We start from the raw sequence: 24,128 nt of genomic DNA, 5'->3' as shown, positions 1-24,128 counted from the left end.
GTCATGGTACAGCATCCTTTAGGAACGGCAGGATCGCCGTTTCTAAACCTCCACGGTTTAGGAGATATTTACAATAATGACAGGAGCAGGCGCACTTTAGAAACAGCGATCGTGCCGTTCCTAAAGGATGCCTGCGCCTGTCATTATTGTAAATATCTCCTAAACCGTGGAGGTTTAGGAGATATTTCGAGCACCTACAGGTAAGCCTTAATCTAGGCTTGCCTGTAGGTAAAAGTGGTTGTATAGGGTTTACAGCCACTTTATTGTAGAGGGGAGAGGGACAAAATCAACAGACTGAATATTGCTGCCATCCAGTCAGAAACTACATCCCTTAGAGCCTTGAGACTTGAACTATAACAGATCTGACCATGAAGTTAAAGGGAAAATCTGGAAGACCTGGATGTGCTCCATTCAAACTTCCAGATAAGAGTACTTAAAGCGGTAGTTCACCCGCAAAAGAAATTTTAACATTAGATTGAGGCTCATTTTGTCAAGGGGAATCGGCTAGTTTTTTTAAAAACAAAGCAGTACTTAACGTTTTAGAGAGCGATCTTCTCCGCCGCTTCCGGATATGGTCTTCGGGTCTGGGCGTTCCTTCTTGATTGACAAGAATAATGGTAGGTGTAATGGCGCTAAAAACACTAAAAAAACTTAAATACAATAAATAATCCTCATCACTAGACCCATAAAATAATTAAGAAAGTTTCGTGGTGAATCCTCCAATGGATGTGAATAAAATGTGTTCCACTCTGGGTCAATCCTGGAATACCATCCGACATCAACAAAAAATGTGGAGGGTATTAGTAGTGGTAGATAATAATACGTAACTAATGATTAGTGAACAGCTGTGCCAAACCACTGCACAATGTTGCATCAATACAATCAAAATTGAATACTTGGTAGCATAGTGAACATAGATGATAGTGAAAAACAAATCCAGTATAATTAAAATCACCAAAGGCAGTAGTCCATTAAAGTGCAGCGTGCAATGATTAAAGTGCAAAAAATACAAAGTGATCCGAAGTAATTTAAATGACATGCACCAATGAGCATGAAAATGAAATCTATATGTGAAAAAATGTCCAGTGAAAAAAACAATATTGAGATGGTAACAATGTCTCAAATAATCCACCAATTGAGGTTAAAGTAAAAACAAGGTGATATTGGTAAAGTGTCCCAGTGCATTTAATAATGAAAAATAAACAATCATGAATGAATGTTCAGTGAAAAAAATGTGCTCCAAAACACAGATCCTTATATCCAAAGCGTTCAGTGATCAATGCTGGATGTGCATGCATGCTTATACTTCCACCATCAGGCTTCCCAGAAATGTCCGACAGACTAGGTGTTCCAGCCCCTTACCTCAGAGCGGCTTGTAATCAAGCCTAAATGGATATCTCACAGGCAGTCTGCTGCTCATCCACTCCCTCAATCCCACGACTCGGTCACAGATGATTGCAGTCGACTCCGCTCTCTTCTCCCGCCTCACGTTCGTCACTCCCGTAAGGTCCTCTTATCATCCTTCTTGATTGACAGTCTTCCGACAGGCTTCTGACGGTCGCATCTATCGCGTCACGAGTAGCCGAAAGAGGCCGAACGTCGGTGCGGCTCTATACGGCGCCTGCGCACCGACGTTCGGCTACTTTCAGAAAATCGTGACGCGATAGATGCGACCGTCGGAAGCCTGTCGGAAGACTGTCAATCAAGAAGGAACGCCCAGACCCGAAGACCATACCCGGAAGCGGCGGAGAAGATCGCTCTCTAAAACGGTAAGTACTGCTTAGTTTTTAAAAAAAATAGCCGATTCCCCTAGACAAAATGAGCATCAATCTAATCTTAAATTTTTTTTTGCGGGTGAACCTCCACTTTAATGGACAAATCTGCCAAGATAATTGGCCTATGTATGGCCCCTTAAGACGAAGTGCACTTTGGTAGTACAAAGCCCCCTCTAAAAAACTAATGAATGTAAATGAGGACCCCAGGTGCAGATTTGCACAGCTTTACATTCTTCAAACTGCCCATGAGGGGGTTGGGGGGCTTCTATGGCACTGCTCATGTATAGATGCCAGTCAAAGAGAATTACGACTTAACCATCTCCCTCTGCCAAGCGGCATATGGGACTTTGAACCAACGTGCTGTACAAATAATACTACCTCATGCTACTGCTAACATAGTTGCTTGGCCGTCTTAAAATACTAATAGTCTTTGTGCAAGCATTTGCATTACTGTATTTTTATTTAGAAAAAACATTATAGAAGAACTCCACCAAGTACTATGTGCATCTAAACTGGTCATATTGCATGATTTTGATTCTATTCTATAAAAAAGAACATTTCAAATAACTGCATGTCTATGGGATCCCCACCCCTCTGCCATCCAAAGAATAAAACACTATACTGTCTGTCATTATAATTTAGCAGATGGGCGAGGGGAGGAAAAAAAAAATATGGTTGGGTCCTGGGCTGTGAAGGAAAACAGGTAAAGGTGTTAATTGGTTGTCATTTACTGATTTCTTCAGCTTCTCAGCCCATCTGTTCATTTACATATTAGCTGGCAAAATAACAGCCCATTGAAATTTTTTGTATTTAGAACTGTAGTTGTTTTTTTCCATGTATGTATTGTAGTGTTTTTGATGTATTTTTATGAGTTTAGCACTTGTATTTTCTGGAGAAGGAGGGTACTTTCTGTATGTTGTGTTGCATTGATTAAAATTCATATAAAAGCTTGTATTTTGCATGCAGCACAATCCATCCTTCTTTTGAAAGGTGTAAACCTGGTGTTTTTTTTTAAACATTGATGAAATTTGCACCATTGACTACCATTGAATACAACTACGGAACATACTTTAAAAAATCTGTAAGATTCCAGTGTACTGTATGCAGGGATTTTTTTCTCGGAAAGTAGGTGCAGGAACTCCCTCCTCCTGAGTCACCTTGTGTCCACCCCCTACCCACCTCCAAGCACCATTCATTGGTTTCACCCCCTACCCACCTCTGAGCACCATTCCTTGGTTCCACTCCTTACCCACCTCCTAGCACCGTTCCTTGGTTCCACCCCCGTCCCACCCCCTACCCACCTCTGAGCACCATTCCTTGGTTCCACCCCCTACCCTCCTCCGAGCACCATTCCCTGGTTCCACTTCCTACCCACCTCCGAGCACCATTCTATGGTTCCACACCCTACCCACCTCCGAGCACCATTAAATACATTCAGAGCTGGAGGTGCCGGAACTGCGTTCCCCCGCGTTCCCCCGCATTCCTGCAGAAAAAATGCCCTGACTGTATGTGTTATGAATTTGCGATGCTCGCAGGGAACGTAGCCCGGCACACAGAGGCTTTGGGCGGAGGACACAGCCTGCAGACACAGAGGGGGGACATTGCAGGATCCTGGGGACAAGGTAAGTACACGGCACCAGGATCCTGCAATGCAATCCCGAGTGTGGCTCGGGGTTACCGCTAATGGTACTGAATTTTACCCCCGAGCCACACTCGAGAAAATCGACAGGGAGGTTTAAGTTCATGTGCGTGTAAAGGCAGGCGTCCCAATACTTTTGGTAGTATAGTGTATGTGTATATAGCGTGTTCAACAAACTTTTGGTAGGGCTGTTCTAAATAATCTGGAACCCATTCCCACATCTACGCCCAAAAAGGCCATGCTTTTTCAGATGCAGATTGGTGGGCCAACGCAATATTGAACCTTTGGACTAAGACTGGGATGCCGTTAAAGTTCATGTGCCTCCTAATACTTTTGGTAACCACTTCAGCCCCGAAGGATTTGGCTGCCAATTGACCGGGCCACTTTTTGCGATTCGGCACTGCGTGGTTTTAACTGACAATTGCGCGGTCATGTAACGTGGCTCCCAAACAAAATTGGTGTCCTTTTTTCCCCACAAATAGAGCTTTCTTTTGGTGGTATTTGATCACCTCTGCGGTTTTTATTTTTTGCGCTATAAACAAAAATAGAGCGACAATTTTGAAAAAAAAATCATATTGTTTACTTTTTGCTATAATAAATATCCCCCAAAAATATATAAAAAAAACTAATTGTTTCCTCAGTTTAGGCCGATACGTATTCTTCTACATATTTATGGTAAAAAAATAAGTGTTTATTGATTGGTTTGCGCAAAAGTTATAGCGTTTACAAAATAGTGCATAGTTTTATGGCATTTTTATTAATATTTTTTATTTTACTAGTAATAGCGGCAATCGGCGATTTTTATCGTGACTGCGACATTATGGCGGACGCATCGGACACTTTTGATGCTATTTTGGGACCATTGTCATTTATACAGCGATCAGTGCTAAAAAATTCCCTGGTTACTGTGTAAATGACACTGGCAGGGAAGGGGTTAACCACTAGGGTAAGGTGACCAGACATCCCCGATTTCAGGGGACAGTCCCCTGATTGAGGACACTGTCCCCGGAAAAAGTCTGTCCCCGGTTTTGTCCCCGGATTGGATTTGAACAGGGACTGGGGCAATTTCATAGATAGTCAGTGCTCCTACTAGCTTAGGGGGGTGGATTTTTTTCCATTATCTGTGCCCCTTTCTGATGATCATGTGCTGATCGGAGCGGAGGGACTCGGAGAGTGAGACTTGACAGGCTGTGAGGCAGGCCGCGGCGACGGTCAGAGAGTCGGTGATTGTCACCATTACTAGTAAAAAAAAAAAAGTGTCCCAGATTTCATTAAAAAAATCTGGTCATCTTACACTAGTGGCCGAGGAAGGGGTTAAGTGTGTCCTAGGGAGTGATTCTAACTGTGTGGGAGCTGGGCTACGTGTGACACGACAGTGATCACTGCTCCCGATGACAGGGAGCAGACGCTCAGTGTCCTGTCACAAGGCAGAACAGGGAAATGCCTTGTTTACCCAGGTATCCCCCTGTTCTGCAACTCTGTGACCCGGTCGCGGGACACCGGCGGACATTGAGTCCACGGGTCCCGCGGGCATGGTCACGGAGCTCACCGCATGCAAATTTAAAGTACACCCATTTGACTCTCCGTGCCATTCTGCCGATGTAAATGTTTTACGGTGGTCAGCAAGTAGGTAACATCGGGCCAGATTAAAAAAAAAAGTACGCCAGAGTATCTGCTGATACTCCGGCGTACTTTCAAATTTGCCGCGTCGTATCTTTATTTGTAATTCACAAACAAAGATACGACGGCTTTTGGCTAAGATCCGACAGGCGTACGGCTTCGTACGCCTTCGGATCGTAGGTGTAATTCTCCGGCGGCCGACGGGTGGAGTTCGCGTCGTTTTCCATCGTCGGGTATGCAAATGAGCTGATTACGGCGATCCACGAAGATACGCGCGTTCGTCGCAATCTCTTACGTCGTCGCTAGTCGGTTTTTCCCGTCGCAAACATTAGCCTGATTTTTCATGGCTTACATTTACAACAGCCATGTTAAAGTATTGCCGTCGTTCCCGCGTCGAATTTCAATTTTTTTTTTTGCGTAAGACGTCCGGAAATACGAAACGACGTAACGCACGTTGCCGTTCAAAAAATACGTCGGGGCGCCGTAATTTCGCGCAAAGCACGTCAGGAAATTTTCACACGGAGCATGCGCAGAACGTTCGGCGCGGGAACGCGCCTAATTCAAATGGTACATGCCCCATTTGAATTAGGCGGGCTTGCGCGGACGGCTTTACGCTACACTGCCGTAAGTTTACGAATCAGGCACTTGCGCTGAAAACTTGCGGCGGTGTAACGTAAAGACGATACGTTACGCCGCCGCAGATATCTGTGAATCTGGCCCCTAGTGTAGATGTGCCAATAGTATTAGATATCAGATTTAGAGGATTGCTATGAATACATTGGTTCACAATATAATTCACATTGAATACATGATTTTACGGTAGTTACAAGCAAATCACATTCAAAGGAAATTCATAGAACAAGTGGGCCACGATCTGGATTCATGTGCAATAGGATAACATTTTTATACGACTTCCTTTGGCTTATTAAAATGTCACAACAAATTCTCTTTAAGAATGGCGCATTTATTGACCTTCTGCCTCCATCTGTATATTGAAAATAGTGCTTTATAAACTATTTTGTTTGTTTCTTAAAGTCTAGGAATGACTGGGCAAATATATCTCACTTTTTGTGTGTGCATTTTTTTTTTGATTTGACTTTTATTATTAGTCATTTCTATCTTGACATCTCTATAGTATTATATTGTGAACCAATGTTTTTATAGTAGGCAATATACAATGTATGTGCATGCATATATGTGTGCGTTTATATATACTGCATATGAGAGAAGACCTAAATAGGTTTGTGACTTCAGTAAATAAACTTTGAGCGGGGTTCAATTTTACTGACATATGCGCCCGGCACCCCGTGATTGCATGGCACTCGGATTGTTTCAGGCAGTCTACTATAGACGTGCAACTGTGCTACTGCCAAAATGATTAGACTGGATTCAATTTGTAACCCCACTCCATTGAATAACCCCTATCCAGCTTCTCCTCTCCTTATTACGGAGCCTCTCCCCCTTTTTATTCCAGGCTTCCCTGGCTCCATTGCTTGGCATATTACAATAAAACCTATAATAAAACGCGCTACCCTGAGCTTCGCTGTGAGTGTCGCTGGTAACGCTCCTCTCTGATCTGCATCTAATTGGTTTGTAACCGATTTTCAAGGAGATTAATGACAGACACCAAATGCCACAAAATGAAACCACGCCAAACAGAAGTGCACAATGAAAAGCTGCAATTCCTTTCAACAGTCTATTGAAAAAAATACACAAAGACGCCACAATTGGCTTATGACATAAATAAAGCTAACCCCCATTGTGTTATCTATTATTAATTCCACTAAAATAATTTGGCTGTCACATAGAAAAAAAAAGTTACGAGAAAAATTCACCCCAGCAAAACGCATTGATAAAGGGACGCTATCTGAGGACAGACGTAACTTAGATTTATATTGTGGAACCATTTTAGTTATCATTTTGTACAGTAAGGATGTCATTTTATAAGGACTATGGGCCAGATTCACAGAACAGATGCGCCGGCGTATCTCCTGATACACCGTCGTATCTCTTGTTCTATCTATGCGGTTGATTCATAGAATCAGTTCTGCATAGATAGCCCTAAGATCCGACAGGTGTAATTGACTTACACCGTCGGATCTTAGGATGCAGTACCTCGGCCGCCGCTGGGTGGAGTTTGCGTCGTATTCCAGCGTCGGATATGCAAATTAGCAGTTACGGCGATCCACGAAGGGTTTTCTCGTCGTTACGTTGGCGCAAGTCTTAGTTTCCCGTCGCAAAGTTAGGGGTGCTTTAACATGGTGTAAAATTACTCCACCATGTTAAAGTATGCCCGTCGTTCCCGCGTCGCTTTTGAATTTTTTTTTCCCCCGGCGTAAGTATGTTATGCACGTCACGATTCATAAACACGTTGCGCCGCCGTAATTTCGCGCAAAGCCCGTCAGGAAAATTGCGAACGGAGCATACGCAGTACGTCCGGCGCGGGAGCGCGCCTAATTTAAATGGTACCCGCCCCATTTGAATTGGGCGGGCTTGCGCCGGACGTGTTTACGATACACCGCCGCAAGTTTACAGGTAAGTGCTTTGTGGATCGGGCACTTACACTGAAAACTTGCGGCGGTGTAACGTAAACGGGTTATGTTACACGGCCGCAATTCTATGTGAATCTGGCCCTATGTAAATATCAGTGAAGCTGGAAGTAACTGAGGGGTATGAAAGTGCCCCCTTACAATAAACTTATTAAAAAAGTCCCAAATAAACCATAGCAGACATGGTAAAATGATCATTTTATTCTGTGTTATCTCCTAAGTTGGGTAAAGTGTTACCAACAGTAAAATCAGTCTGTATTTGCAGTAAAGCATGCTTGTTATAGTCACTGTGGAACCTAAGGCCCCTTTCAGACTGGGGCGGGAGCTGCGGTGGCGGTATAACGCCGCTAAAAATAGTGGCGCTATACCGCCGGAATTGCCGCGGGTATCAGCCGCTAGCGGTGCGGTATTAACCCCCGCTAGCGGCCGATAAAGAGTTAATATCGCCCGCAATGCGCCTCTATAGAGGCGCATTGCGGGCGGTATTGCCACGGTTCCCATTGTTTTCAATGGGAAGGAGCGGTGAAGGAGCGGTATACATGCCGCTCCTCTCACCGCTCCAAAGATGCTGCTGACAGGAGATTTTTTTGTCTCCCGCCAGCGCATCGCCTCAGTGTGAAAGCCCTTCGGCTTTCACATTGAGGTAGCTGGGCAGGAGTTTTTCAGGCGGGATAGCAGCGCTATTTTTAGCGCTTTACCGCCTGAAAAACTCCTCAATGTGAAAGGGGCCTAAGGGATTAATCCTCCACATTATGTAAAAAGGCTGTTTGATCCTGTCTTCTCTGATCCTCCCCTTTTCCCACTGACCCCTGAACATTTCCTGATAACACAAAGTCTATGGAGTCAGGCTGCACATGCTCAGCTTGGTGTGTATTTCTAGATAGTTTTTTTTTTCTGGGAGAGTGCATGTGATCAGCACAGGGCCAATCAGCACTGTCCAGACAGAGAGTCAGGGGTCTTGCTGTCTTATAGGACAGTCAGAAATCTCCTACAAGCTTTAACTAGTGCTTGGCTGGACACTGATAGAAGTCACAAGACTGCCATATACTGCTGATAAGAAACGGTATTTAGCAGTTTATATTTACTAAAACTATTGCATTTCCATGTTCTGTGTACTGTGGGAGATCAGATATAGTGAATGCAGGCTCCTGGGTTTAGTAACACTTTAAAGTGACCCAAACTGTTTTGCTTGTTTGGCTCTTTGCTGCTGGCAGGTAGCCCACGCCATTTGGTAAGAGTACCCTATTACCTTCACTGGTGGTGGTAGCACATTTGATGGTGAATATTGTTTCCTTGCTGAATTGAGCACACACCTCTGATGGTCGTCCTTGGCTGGAAGTACGAATATCCACTTATTTTGCACCGTTTGAAACATTTATTTTCTTCACTTTGGACTAATGTAAGCATCTCTTGTCGCAGTTTATGAATATTTAGGTTCTCAATATGTTTATGTATATGTTGTCTCACTATTTTGCATACTAGTCTTGCTTTGCAGGCAATGCCATTAATGTATGTTTAATGGTGCACTTATATGTTTGAATTGTTACATATATTACTAGTTAACAAGCGCTGCACTTAAATCCTTACCACTGTCTTTACACAATTTGTCTAATTGTAGTGTCAGCAGCTCATTTATTGAGTGTGGTGGCGCAGTATTTTCCTTCCTTTTTTGGAACATAAGAAGTTTTGATTAACTGCAGAGTCAAAAGCTGTCAGCATCTCTTTTTGGCTGTGTGCTTTATGGATATTCCCCCACGGGTTCTGTCCTAGTGACACCCTTTTGAATGTGGTGTCATTGGTATGAGCAGTGTAAGGGGACATGGTCAACTACAGGAAGGCTTGACAAAGGGAATGGGACCCCTGAAACATGTATCATCCTGCTCACTTTGGACATCACCTCGCTGGTTTGACAGTTGGCCACTGACACTTGCGGCCATAGATACCACTGACCTATCCGCTTGCCCTAAGGCTTTGCTGCCATTTTCACATTTACTTCTGCTGCATGATCAGCCCTGGCCTGTGATGCCAAGTGATGATCCCCCAGGCTTAACCAATGCCATGTGATGATCCTCTCAGGCTTTACCAATGTCATGTGATGATCCTCCCAGGCTTAACCAATGCCATGTGATGATCCTCTCAGACTTAACCAATGTCACATGATGATCCTCCCAGGCTTAACCAATGCCATGTGATGATCCTCCCAGGCTTAACCGATGCCATGTAATGATCCTCCTAGGCTTAACCAATGCCATGTGATGATCCTCCCAGGCTTAACCGATGCCATGTGATGATCCTCCCAGGCTTAACCTATGCCATGTAATGATCCTCCCAGGCTTAACCAATGCCATGTAAAGATCCCCCCAGGCTTAACCGATGCAATGTGATGATCCTCCCAGGCTTAACCGATGCCATGTGATGATCCTCCCAGGCTTAACTGATGCCATGTGATTGTACTCCCAGGCTTACCAGATGCCATGTGATGATCCTCCCAGGCTTAACCGATGTCATGTGATGATCCGCCCAGGCTTAACTGAAGCCATATGATGATCCTCCCAGGCTTAACCGATGCCGTGTGATGATCCTCCTAGGCTTAACCGGTGCCATGTGATGATCTGCCTAGGCTTAACCAATGCCATGTGATGATCCTACTAGGCTTAAACAAGTATTTTTACATATAAGTGTGCCATGTTTTCATTAAATGGTGTACTTTTTTTCCACTAACTCCCACGTCCCGTATGTACCTTCCTTTACAGGGGGTCAGCAAGTAAGAGGAAATATCCCCAGTGGGGACACAGGCAGAAATTAAAACATGGCAAAAGTTCTAATCCTTTCCTTAAAAACAAAACAAAAAAAACTTGTGTTGGGAGTTGAGCTTTTAACAGATTCAAACACAGCTGATCACAGATCGGGGTAAAGAGCCAATCACATCAGCTCTTTAACATGTAAAAAAAGTTTTTTCGTTTGTTTAGTAAAAATTAAAAAACACGGTGGTGATTAAATACTACCTTAAAGGGGTTGTAAGGGGAAAAAAAATCATAATAAGCATCCTTTACCTGCAGACATTCCTCTTTTCACTTCCTCATTGTTCGTTTTTGCTCAGAAGTTGCTCTATTTCTTCTCTGTTCTGTTCACTTCCTGCTTGTCTGATTGTAACTCACCACCGTGAAGGGAGGCTTTACTGCGGTGGTCAGTAACGTGCTCGCCCCCTCCTGGGAACTACATCTGTGCGGCAGGACACTCTCTACGTGTTAGAGACTTCAAGGAGGTGTGAATTACTGGTAATGCATACTGGGAAATGTAGTTCTTACATGAACGAGCGCCGCAAACCAGGAAGTGAATGAGAGAACAGAAACTAGATCCCGGAGGTGATATAGATGAAGGAATTTATAAGGTATTTACTAATTTTTTAATAGAATCATTACACTCTTCTGTCTGTCTACCTTGCAGACATTAATTTTAGGCAAACATTTTTTTCCCTTTACAACTCCTTTAAGAAAGCTCTATTTGTCTAAAAAAAAAGATAACAACTTTGTTTGGGTACAGAGTTGCACGACCGCGCAATTGTCATTCAGAGTGTGACAGCGCCAAAATCCAATATTTGGCCCAGGCAGGAAGGGAGATTAAGTGCTCAGTAGGCAAGTAGTTAACTGAATATCTGTATAAGTATATAACTCTGTATACTTCCCCACTGCTGTTCTATACTCAAGTGCCCAACTAGCAGGGGAGGGCTGGCAGGGGGGGCAGGGTGGAAATCTCCCCCCGGGCTGGTGACACTATGCACAGCACAGCACTATGCGGACTCTGGTGTAAGGGGGGGCACTGTGCGGACTCTGATGTAAGGGGGGCCACTGTGCGGACTCTGATGTAAGGGGGGCCACTGTGCGGACTCTGATGTAAGGGGGGCCACTGTGCGGACTCTGATGTAAGAGGGGCCACTGTGCGGACTCTTGTGATCATGTATACTTCCCCACTGCTGTTCTATACTCAAGTGCCCAACTAGCAGGGGAGGGCTGGCAGGGGGGGCAGGGTGGAAATCTCCCCCCGGGCTGGTGACACTATGCACAGCACAGCACTATGCGGACTCTGGTGTAAGGGGGGGCACTGTGCGGACTCTGATGTAAGGGGGGCCACTGTGCGGACTCTGATGTAAGGGGGGCCACTGTGCGGACTCTGATGTAAGGGGGGCCACTGTGCGGACTCTTGTGATCATGAAAAATCTTGACTGTTTTCCTCGATCCATCACTTTTCCACGCTCTATGGGCCACTTGACTGGACTTGCCCCCCAGGCCTAAGGCTGCCAGCCCTCCCCTGCCAACTAGGGTCAGATAGTGGAAAAGATTAAAGAAAAACTTTCTGATTTGTTGCAAGCGGTGACCCACTTATACTTTATTATAAATGCAGTCATGCCCCCTGGTTTCTATCATACTTGATATACAATCCCAGTGGTTTTCAAAACCTCATCTACTGTATTGAATTAGGCAAAAAAAAAAAAGGTTAATTTTACTCCACATTTTCTTCTTTAATAGTACCTTATTATACTGCTCTGTAAGAGGTAATTGTGAAACATGCAAGGACAGAAGGACTTAAATATTTTTTATGAAACTCTTGCTTTTACGGCAAACATAAATCTGACCTTTTGCACTTTTATTTGATTTTGATGTCTAGTGATAATTCCCTTTAGAGTCTTTGAAGTGATGAAGTCACAGAAAGTGACAGCACTTGCATCAGAAAACAGAGCGTACCTCTGCGCCTCTGCTCTGCAAGTCTTGGGGGAGTGAATTGCTACCCTGACATATGATCTTGAGGTGTGCTAGGTGTTGTGCTGTCAGTAGAGCTTCACACTGCCTTATTTTTTTTATATTTTTTTAATCCTTTATTTATTATTTTCTATATGAGGTAGGATAGTACAGGAGAATAAAAGAATGAGCACCCACCAGTGACACAATATAGTCAAGTTCAAGTCACTAATGGCAAAGAGGTCTTGCAGGAAATGTATTGTCACATAACATGTAACTGTCCTCCCCTGCATGTCTATTATTCGTTTCCTCTAAATTAGGGGTGAGCTTGCATTTGTTTGGAAGTATGTTTGGTTCTAAATATGGGAACCAGCTGTCATTCTTGGCCCAATGAGCTGCGGGTGATTCCTGCAGGCCATTGACCTAAGATGGATGGACATGTGGCCATATTAGTTCAATGATGTGACAAACATCTCTGCTCCTTTGTACTTTTAGTGGTATGTAGGAAATCAAAAATTGGAGAAAGGCTGGTGCCATGGAAGTCAGCTAAAACATAGTTTTATTATAGCAGGTCAACAACAGTAAAAAAAGCCAGGAAATCAAAAATGCCAGCTGGCTTCCAGGTTTGGACCTGAACCTGCTTCTGAACGAATGCAAGCTCATTCCTATTATATACATATTTTACCAATAAACTGAATCATGTTAATTTTATTGCCTGTGTGAGTTACCTTTGACCCAAAGAGATTATGAAGTTCACCTACAGTACAGACCAAAAGTTTGGACACACCTTCTCATACAAAGAGTTTTCTTTATTTTCATGACTATGAAAATTGTAGATTCACACTGAAGGCATCAAAACTATGAATTAACACATGTGGAATTATACATAAATAGCCCTTACACAGCCTGGAGGTGTGTTTGGGGTCATTGTCCTGTTGAAAAATAAATGATGGTCCAACTAAACACAAACCGGATGGAATAGCATGCCACTGCAAGATGCTGTGGTAGCCATGCTGGTTCAGTATGCCTTCAATTTTGATTAAATCCCCAAAAGTGTCACCAGCAAAGCACCCCCACGCCATCACACCTCCTCCTCCATGCTTCACGGTGGGAACCAGGCATGTAGAGTCCATCCGTTCACCTTTTCTGTGTCGCACAAAGACACGGGGGTTGGAACCAAAGATCTCAAGTTTGGACTCATCAGACCAAAGCACAAATTTCCACTGGTCTAATGTCCATTCCTTGTGTTCTTTAGCCCAAACAAGTCTCTTCTGCTTGTTGCCTTTCTTTAGCAGTGGTTTCCTAGCAGATATTCTACCATGAAGGCCTGATTCACACAGTCTCCTCTTAACAGTTCTAGAGATGTGTCTGCTGCAAAAGGTGGCTACATTGAAGAACCTAGAATATGAAATATATTTTCAGTTGTTTCACACTTTTTTGTTATGTATAATTCCACATGTGTTAATTCATAGTTTTAATGCCTTCATTGTGAATCTACAATTTTCATAGTCATGAAAATAAAGAAAACTCTTTGAATGAGAAGGTGTGTCCAAACTTTTGGTCTGTACTGTATGTGTCAGGTTGTTGGGAAGAAGAGACGTAGGATAGTTAATGGGGTGGTTAGGGTAGGGTGAGGTCAGATATAGAATGGGAAGGGCTGTGTACATAGTGGGAGAAGGGGCGAAGAGGGGAGAAGGGGGTTGTGTAGAGTTGAAAGAGAAGTGTTGTGGGGGGAGTGGAGTAATTCTGCACTTCCCGGCCATGTGCATCTTGAGGTTGAAAAGTGAATCAGTGTCTCGTGGCTAGGTAGAGTGTAGCAGTAGAGACCAGTAATCTGGGTTGGATTTGAATTCATACCAGTAGAGCCACATTTTGTTCAATAGAATTGCCCTAATTCTGAAATAAGAGGGTTAGATCCCCCATTTCTTAAATTTTATTTAATTTTAGTAATCCAGAGTGAGGCTGAGGGTAGAGTTTCTTGCTTCCAAAGTAAAGGGATGCAAGTTTTGGTAGCAAATAACAGGTGTATGTCTTCTTGAAATGAAGTTTATGAAAATTTACGAGGAACGTTAAACTTATTCCCCCTGGAGAAGATGTGCTTTAGAGGAGATATGATAGTGATATACAAATACCTCAATGGTGATTCTAGCATAGGGAACAAACAATTCAGTCTCAGGGAGTGTAAGAAGACATGTAGTAACTCAATGAAATTGGAGGAGAAGCAATATAGAACCTTAAACTGCGTTGTTTTTTTTCACTGTTAGGACGACAAGGTAGAAGAACAAATTTCTACAATCGGTGGTGTCAAAGGGAAGTATTGATAGTTTAAAAAAACTCTTATGCCGCGTACACGCGTTCGGAATTTCCAACAACAAATGTTCGATGGGAGCTGGTTCTCAAATTTTACGGCAACAAAATACGTTCTCGTAAATTCCGATCGTGTGTGGACAATTCCAACGCACAAAATTCCACACATGCTCTGAATCAAGTACGAGACGGAAACGCTCGGTCTGGTAAAACTAGCGCTTGTATAGGAGATAGCAAGCCGCAACGGACTGAAAAGCAGGAGGCTAAAAAGCGTGAATCGTCTTTCACCAAACTTCTACCAACCCGACTGGTATTGAACTTCCCTTTTCTAGTGCCGTCGTACATGTTGTACGTCACCGTGTTCTTGACATTTGGAATTTCAAACAACATTTGTGTGACTGTGTGTATGCAAGACAATTTTGAGCCAACATCCGTCGGAAATTTGTCCGTGGTTTTGTTGTCGGAATGTCCGATCGTTTGTACGCGGCATTAGATGAGCATCTTAGTGAGCACAATATACAGGGATATGGGATATGATTTTTGACATGAGCACACATACACCAACACAGGTTGAACTGGATAGACTGGTGTCTTTAGTCAACCTTACCAACTACAGTATGTAACTATGGATGTATAAAAGATACATTGCAAAATCAAAACTTAGGTCTATGTACGTGAGTTTAATTTTTTTTCCAGACTTTATCCCAGAAAGATATTCAAAAGTGCCTTTTTTATCAGTCACAATGCAACACATGGAGGGAACATTAGGAGAGAATTTGTGTAGTTTTCGTGGACTAGGTGCCACCTGGTAAATAATTTGTAGCTCCTCTCTTGGATTCTATTGCCAATGGATGCCTTGTATGCAAAGTGGATGATGTTGTCCTGTTGAGCTTTGTCTATAGTTTGTCCCCAGGACAAGAAGTTCCAATTGAATATAAAGCCTCGTACACACGGCCGAGGAACTAGACGGGCGAAACACATCGTTTTGCTCGTCGAGTTCCTTGTGAAGCCGTCGAGAAACTCGACAAGCCAATTTTCTCAATTCCCGTCAAGGAAATAGAGAACATGCTCTCTTTTTGGCTCGTCGAGTTTCTCGACAGTTTCCTCAACGGAAATGTACACACGACCAGTTTCCTCAGCAAAAAAATATCTCCCAGCAAGTTTTTTGCTGTTTTTTGCAGAGAAACTCGGTCGTGTGCACGAGGCTTTATAGTGTTGACTTTAATAATCTGCAGGTTTGTAAGTAGGTCGTAAATGTGTGAGAGAGTGTGTCTAACTGTATGCTGTTTAAGGCATAGCTGATCCAATGACAATATGGAGGAGGCCACATGTTGATCCTTCAGGATACACAATAAGGGGCATCTTTTTTTTTTTATCAGCTATTGATTTAAAAACATTTCCACAGAGAAAAATGGAGAATTGAAGACACTCTGAACAGTCTATCCAGTTCAACCTGTGTTGGTGTATGTGTGCTCATGTCAAAAATCATATCCCATATCCCTGTATATTGTGCTCACTAAGATGCTCATCTAATGCCGCGTACAAACGATCGGACATTCCGACAACAAAACCACGGACAAATTTCCGACGGATGTTGGCTCAAAATTGTCTTGCATACACACAGTCACACAAATGTTGTTTGAAATTCCAAATGTCAAGAACACGGGGGGTTATCCACAAAGCCGCGGCGCAACGTAACTTTTCGGATTTAAGTTACTCCGCCGCAAAATTCCCTTCATATTGCTCTTGCTTCTTTCCAAGGATCAGAGTTTAATTATTTGCTCTCAGAATGCATCTATTTATTTTGTTTTGGAAATACGTTGGCAGCCTTAAATTATATGTGCCATGTATTCATGAAAGGATTGGTAGAAATGTACAAATACAATGGCCGGCCTTAGAGGAATTTTAAGACCAAATGCATTTTGGAACCTTAAAAAAATGTGCCTTGTGAGTGCAAAGACAGTCATATTCATAGTTGGGTACTGTAGGCATTGTACTAGTGTCATCAGTGACTGAAAAATAGTAAAAATATTCATGTAATCACATTCTATCCACTTGCTATGTGTGTTGTATACTTTAGCCTTGAAAGTGCAGCCATTGCATGGGCAATTTAATTAAATATATTATAATACTCAGCACCTAAGAACATTAGAATAAGAACAATGGTGTTTTGCAGTATAAAATGTCCTTCCTTTTGATTATTACAATTTATAATTGTCAAATTTAACACATGAAATCTGGACTTTTGTTGACAAGGACCCTCTACTAGTTAGCCACACAACACAAGTCCAGAGTATCTGTCCACAAAACTCATGAAGAATTCCATCAGGATCATAGGCAGCACCAAACGTGTTTTAATCTAACCAGAGCTTACTCATGAGTAACCCTATGTAATCTATGAGCAAGCTCTGCTTAAGGCGAAACACGTTGGTGTCAGAGAGTGGAATAATACACTAGAACAATGCTTTTAAAACAGTAGGCGGTTTTGTGGATGGGTTCTGTGGAGGGGCCATTGACTGTCAGGAGCAAGCACACTGAGTTGGACGAGGCGTGGCTGTAGCGGAACACTATACTTTGTACTATAAAACGCACAGCGATGTATTTGAAAACTAGGGCTGAGTAGGTAGAATTTTCCCCAATTTTTTTTGAAGAATCAACATATTTCAGTGAAAATTCATTATTTTACTGAAATGTGTTGTAGGAGTTAATGGGGAAGAAAAATATATTGTTATGGTTTTAGGAGTATAAGGGGCTTTAAATGACTCCTCATTAACAACATAATTAAACTTTTTTGCACAGAAGAAAGAAAAACAGACAATAGAATTGTTTTAAAATACATTTTTTAGGTGACAGTATACACATAACAACACAAAGAAAAAACAAATACAAAGAACGTAAGAAGACTAAATTACCCTGAATAACCCTCCTAAATAAAGAAGGAAAAAATAGTAGATCATTTTAGTGACATCAGTTTTGACAAAATCTGCTCATCTCTAGTCAGAACAGCATCCATTTGTAAACAGTTTCATTACCAATGCAATTGTCTTGGCTTCACCAGCTTCTGAAGTAGGCATTTTACCCAATGGGAATTGTTCAGATTGTGGTTGTCACTAAATGGTAAATGTTAAAACATCTGTGTCTACAGAATAGAGCTGTTCTCCCCTAACAGCTCTCAGCATGCATAGATAGACGTGTACATAGATGCAGATGTGTTTACAGATCATCATCAGCGGCATGAAAATATGAATATTTCCCATAGGCACAAGCCATTCTTCAAAAATCTTGTATAACCATAAAGGTACACAATGGGGGGGGGGGGGGGGGGGGTCTGATGATACAACCACTACCAATGGTAGTGTATAGCCTTCTAGAAGGGTAAAGCTATTTTAAACTACAGTCATTCTAGACAACTGATCAGTGTTCAGATGTGAAATACATAAAATAATACAAAGAACAGAACTTTAGGCAGTGAAACTAAATTAATATGGAGCGGTCCCGTAAAGCCTTCTCTCTAAGGTGGTTTCGGTTGCGGTTACACGCTTGCCATCTCCACTTACAATGGAGGGTTAATAGCCCTGTATTGTATTTGATGGTGCTAAGGGATCGCCCACAGCCTGGAGAGCCAGGGGGGAAAAGAGGACAGCACCGGAGCAAGGGCCTGATCTAGCCTGCATGTGGTATGGGGGTGCAATACAAAAAGCCAGGGGGCATAATGCCAACACTAGCATATGTTAGGATGTCATTAGATCAGGGTGATTAAACAGAATCTGTTCCCCCTTATATCAGGTGCCCCTCTTACATCCATGTCCCCATCAGAGTACCCCCTTACACCAGATGTCCCAATCAGAGGGCCCCCTTAAAACAGGGTCCCCATTAGCGTGATCCCCTTGCATTAGTGTGCCAATCCTCATTCCCCCTTACATGAGGTTTCCCCATCAGAGCTTACATCAACTGTTTGCATCAGACTGACCCATAGATCAATGGATGCACTCTCAGAGACTTGGGGGGCTCAACTAAAAGATGGGGGGCTCAGCCCACCTCAGCACCCCCTAGATCCAGCCCTGACCAAATCCGGTCACAAGAGGGGGTATAATTAAGTAATGTAGCATTCTTATCTTCCCCTAGACATAAAAAACATTTAACGCTTGTAATACAGGAGTACCAGCCGCAATGTTTTTTTTTCTTTCAGCCTCGATTTGGGCTTCATATGGTAATTCCACTTTCCTGCTTGTGTGATTGGCTCACTGATTTCCCCAGAAGTCTGCACTAAGATACAAGTCATATTTCAGGCAAAATTTTTCTCTCCAAAATATGCAGACCACTTTCCACATTAGTGCAGCTGCTGATTGATAATGATAAAATCAATCCCATTTACATCTACTCTGCACATTGTCACAGACAAACAAACAGCTATATCTTCAGAATAACAAAAGGTAGGAAACGTTTGTTAAAATCCCTGCGGTACAGAGGGAGATGCTTTTTTTTCCTCAACAAAACTGGAGTTACTCTTCAGAAGAGAAGTATGGGATTTAAAAACAAATACTTACCTCCATGCTGCAGCTGTCCCACGTTGGCTCTAGGAGCAAGAACTGAGCGATCATCTGAACGTTCTGCCCCTCCAGCGCTCACTGGAGCACCGGGCTGGGGAGAGGGCCGGAGCACATGGCTCTGTCTCTCAGCTGCACCCTGAGATTTGCCTCTCATGGTTCAGCTATGAGCCAGAGCAAGCTGTGCCCGCTCCGTCCCCAGCCCGGTGCTTCAGCCGACAACTGTCACTCAGGGAGTATTATCAAAAGGAGGCCACTAGCGGTATGAGACGTTTTTTGCAGACAGCCCCCTGTCATATATTTGGAAGCACCACTTCTGGGGTGAAGTGGAATTCTGCCAGGCATGAATGGGCAAAGTGACAATGCCTCTTAAAAATTTGGAAGGCATTCACCTGCTGCCTTCATTTTGCTTGTCGTTTGTTTGTTCTCTATTACAGTTGCTTCTTTTAAAATGTAATATTCATTCAGCCCAGTAGAAGTGATAGTACTTGAAATGCACAGTGGGGACTCGTTTCCAAAAGAGGTTTGAAGCTCCCTTGAAGAGAACTGATATTCAGATGAAGGGAGCCTGTTCTCAATATCTGGCTTACAGAATAGGAGTGCTGGGGAAATAAAACCCAGTATCTTTTGAAATTTAAAGTTGAACTATAGGCAAAACTTATTTTTTTTTCATTTTGGATAGCGTAAGGGAGGGTTATAACCCCTGTCCAATTTTTCTTCGCCATCTGTGTCCCATTGCAGAGTTTTTACTTCACTTCCTGTCCCACAGCCAAACTGTAAGTGAGATGAAATCCCTGCAAATTAAGGGAATTTCTTGGGGACCCCACAGGTCAGTCCTATTAAAGCGGTAGTAAACTGCATCCAAAAAAAAGTCATAATGTATGCATTGCATACTAGCACATTATGACTGACTTACCTGAAAACAAAGCCCTTCAGTGGAAAGCTGTCACCACTGAAGGTGTTTCCATCAGTGGCGGACAGTGATAATTTATTTTGGGGGGGGGGAGCAAACAGAAACAGCCCCCCGGACGGGCGGGTTGGTCTGGTGCACTTACCCCATCTATGGTGGGCAGCGCTTCTCCTGGGCTTCACCGGTGGCTTACCTTTCTCGTGGCAATGATGGCTTCCCCTGCTCTCCACTGGCATTGCGGCGGTTTCCGTTTCCTCCCTCCTCCTCGGCAGCAAATTGGGACTCTTTTTGGCCAATCGGAAAATGAGTTTCAGACCTGCTTCTGATTGGCCAGATTGAGGATCAGTGTTTCAACAGCGAATATTCATTTGCTGTTATAACACATGGGTGGGCTCCTGTGGCAATGCTCTGCACCACAAGCTTCTGGCTCCAATCAGGTGCTTCAAAAAAACACCTCGCTGCTGTAATTCATGTGCCCGGTTCCTTGAAAGGAACCTGACTCATGAATAAGGGATGGCGGTGTTCTGTCATAATAGCGACCATGGGTAGAGCATGGGGGTGGTGGGCATGGATAGAGGGGACGGCATTCGGGCGCCCCTAATGAACGGGCCGCCACTGGTTTCCATCTTCACTCTGTCTTCTTTTTATCTGATTGGCCGAGCCGGCGATGATGTCACTCCCAAGCATGCATGCTGGAGCCGCTATTTACGGCACAGTTCTGAAGGAGCTGCATGGGTATGCCGTTCCTTCAGAGTGCATGCTACATAAAAAGTAAATATCTCCTAAACGGTGCATGTTTAGGAGATATTTACAGTACCTATAAGCCAGTCCCTCGACAACGTCATCTCTTTGACGAAACTAGTTGGGCGTGGCTGTGACATTTTGTCATCACGCATGCTTGCTGACCGGTGGGAGAGTCCGGAGCACACTGCTTTTTTGGGAGTAATTGTATCTGTTTTTATAGCTATATGCACATTTTTTTAACCTATTGCCGAAGGATTTGCTTAGCGTGATTCCCTTTGCAAGTTCTACTTGTTATTTTTTTAATAAATGTTTTTTTATGGGCGTATACAGGGAATGCTTTTTATTTTCCACAGGATTCGGTAGGAGGCTTTAATAATTGGTGTCACCTGGTGCTGGAAGCACTATGAATTGTGAAGAAAGTGAAGAAAGTGAATTGTGGATGATTTGTTTCCTTTGGACTTTCTTGTTTCACATATATTTTTCCTTTTTAGCTCTTGTGAATGGGCTCTTATGGACACTATTTATATATTTGGTGTGATTTCTTTATACACGTTTTTCACCCAATAAATTTGTTGTCATTATAATGATTTATTGCAAGTTATTTGTTTTTTGATTTATTAGAGGCTTACCTATAGGGTAAAAATCTTACATGGGAGTTTACTCCCACTTTAATCTTAGCGATTTTGAAGTTTGCAAACTTTGTGAAGATCTACACACTCCCTTGAATTCTGTATCACATATGTTCACTATGCCCTATGAATAGGCACTGCTGTGATATACATTTCACAGAACCTGCCTTTTGAACTACAGAGATGCTGTGAGAAGGAGTTTCAGGAGGCGGAGTCAGTACAGGAATCACTGCTTGGAGGTAGCAAGGCACCATGGGATTTGTAGTCCTTAGACATAAAAAGAAAACAGCAGAGGAGAAGCTACCAAGCATGCAGGGAATGCAAGTAAGCTTATAATGGATTGTTAAAGATAATTATTCATTGTATTGCTATTACAATGTCATAAAAAGTGTGTGCTGTGACCACATAACTATTCTAAAGCCTAAGCTTACTTAAAAAAAAAAAGAGTAAGCACAAAACATTACTTATCTTCAGTGAGATAAGTGTCCCTTGTGCTGCTGTATCCTCATTCAGCAGAGATCTTCCTCCCCCAATGCCTTCCCATTCAAACCCAGCCATGCCGCTCTAATCTTCTGGTGTGCGTGGGGGGGGGGGTGGGGGTATGGGGTTATAAGAATCAGAAAACCACTCCTTAAGGGTACATTTTTGAAATAAAGGAGGACCAAAAATGTCCCTAGATCGGACTGTAGATGCATAATTGACAAGAGTATGTAAAAAAATATATTTTATTGATAACAATTAATCGTACATAGAGCAAGTATCAAAAGAATAATAAAAAAAAACAATTAACACACACTTAACATGAATGTATGGCGTAACAAAAATATTGACCCCATAAAGATAACAGTGAGCCCCTGTGCTTCTGATGGGGGGTTATAATAACTAAGGATGCTGTCACAGATACTCAACTAGAGTACAGGACTTTGTCCTTTCTACCCAACTCCACCATTCAAAGAAGCCATACTACAGCTTCTATGAATAAAACACAATCTATGAATAGAGGTTAGAAAAATAATTTAAAGTTCTGCCTCTAATTCATAGTCTCCATTTCATTTATAGAAGTTGTAGTAAAGCTTCTATGAATGGAGGAGTTGGGCAGAAAGAGCGGACATAGTCCAGCACTCTTGTTGATGTGACAGCATCCTTAGGAAGATTACGGATGCTGGGTAGGGTGGTGGGTATTAGAAATGTCCATTGTGCATATTTTTTTATGTTTATTTTAAATAAAGTTAGGTTTGAATTCATTTTAAAATGTATCTCCCATGTTGTATTTGATAAAAGAGTACATTTAAATGCTTACTTGATTTTGAATTACTATTGGCTCCTGAAAAAAAAAACACTACTTTACTTTTCTTTTAAATTGCATGGAGACAAATTTGTAGAATTTAAAATGACAGAAACTACTAGACAGCTGAACAGCCCGGGGACAGTGGAACATCAGCCATGTTGCTTGGCAACATCAACAATATGACCTCCACAAATGCATTATGAAGTCACTTTACATTGTCTAGTGACATTTATTTCATGGCCTGAGAAATGTGTGATGGCATTAGGCTGCAAACATATAATATAAATATATTTATTAAGAATCTAAATTTTTCTACCAGAGGAATTACCCACAAAAAATAAATAAAAAATACGCTTGTATAGCAATTTGCTTGGAAAGTGCTCAGGGTTCTTGTTCCATAGTAATGAGCTCTTACATTTTAAGCCGGTGAGCAACATGATAAATTGTACAGCAAATAGCACGTTATTCTACTATAAATGTGTTATAATTTTTATGGTAGACATTTTAATGATTAAAAAATAAATAAAAAAAACAAGCTTTAATTTAGTCTACAAAGTTTATAAAACAAAAGCATGTTAGGGGGCTGATGGCATGTAAATGAGAGCTCTACAAGAGAAAAAGCCATATAGATTTTTGTTAATGAAATAATGCGAAAAGTGTGTGCAACTTATAAGGAAACAACTATGATTGGTGTGTCGGGGCAGGAAGTGACGTGTGACCAATCAGTATTAGCTATCTTTAATTTGCCCACCCAAAGCTACTGAAAATTGATTATAGGTCGCCATGGTCTACTGGACCTTATTTTTTTTTCTTTTAATTTAACTGATAGGTTGTCAGGGTTTACTGAATATAAAAAGTTTCTTTGCCTTCAACTGAATAAGGTTAGTCTGTGGTGAAAAAACTTTGAGTGGCACAGGAGTTCTGTTTATGAGTACCTGTGGTTAAGGTGTACAAGAAAATTCAACGTTGTAAGAATAATGAAATATTAGACTTTGAGCTACCATTGTGAGATAACTCAAAAAGTAGATATTTTAGGTTTAAAAAAATGCAAGGGAGAGAATTAATGAAAATAAACTCTAGGAACATGCATTATCCTCACTTGCAAAGGAATAGGGCTTTTTCACAATTAATGCTGTATTAAGCAGTTGTAAAGTATAATTTTTTTTTAATGAAATAACAATAACAAACATGTTACATACTTACCTTTTCTGTGAAATGGTATACAGGCAAGAGTGAACCTCCTCTTCTTGGGTCCCCATCTGGAGATCTTTGCTCCTCCTATTCTGTGTCTGCCAAAACCAATCGATAAATGCTTATTGCGATTTTTTTTAACCAAAAATAGGTAGAAGAATATGTATCGGCCTAAACTGAGGAAAAATAAAGT

General features: G+C 42.2%; 1 long non-coding RNA gene across 2 annotated transcripts in view; it reads left to right on the top strand.

Annotated features, from left to right (window-relative positions):
- LOC120931200 overlaps nucleotides 1–24,128 on the top strand; it is a 137,977-nt gene that overhangs the window by 44,153 nt on the left and 69,696 nt on the right. The window contains exon 6 of one of the 2 annotated variants that reach the window (XR_005747841.1): nucleotides 21,617–21,692. The exons of the other annotated variant lie outside the window; for it this stretch is intronic. This is a non-coding gene — a long non-coding RNA (uncharacterized LOC120931200). Of the gene's footprint in view, nucleotides 1–21,616; nucleotides 21,693–24,128 lie in introns of those variants that run through there. 2 annotated transcript variants of the gene reach the window in all.

Source organism: Rana temporaria, chromosome 3, assembly GCF_905171775.1.
Source record: "Rana temporaria chromosome 3, aRanTem1.1, whole genome shotgun sequence".
In the NCBI taxonomy this organism is placed as follows: Eukaryota; Metazoa; Chordata; class Amphibia; order Anura; family Ranidae; genus Rana; species Rana temporaria.
The sequence above is the reverse complement of the archived record's forward strand: the minus strand, read 5'-3'. Positions and strand labels throughout refer to the sequence as shown.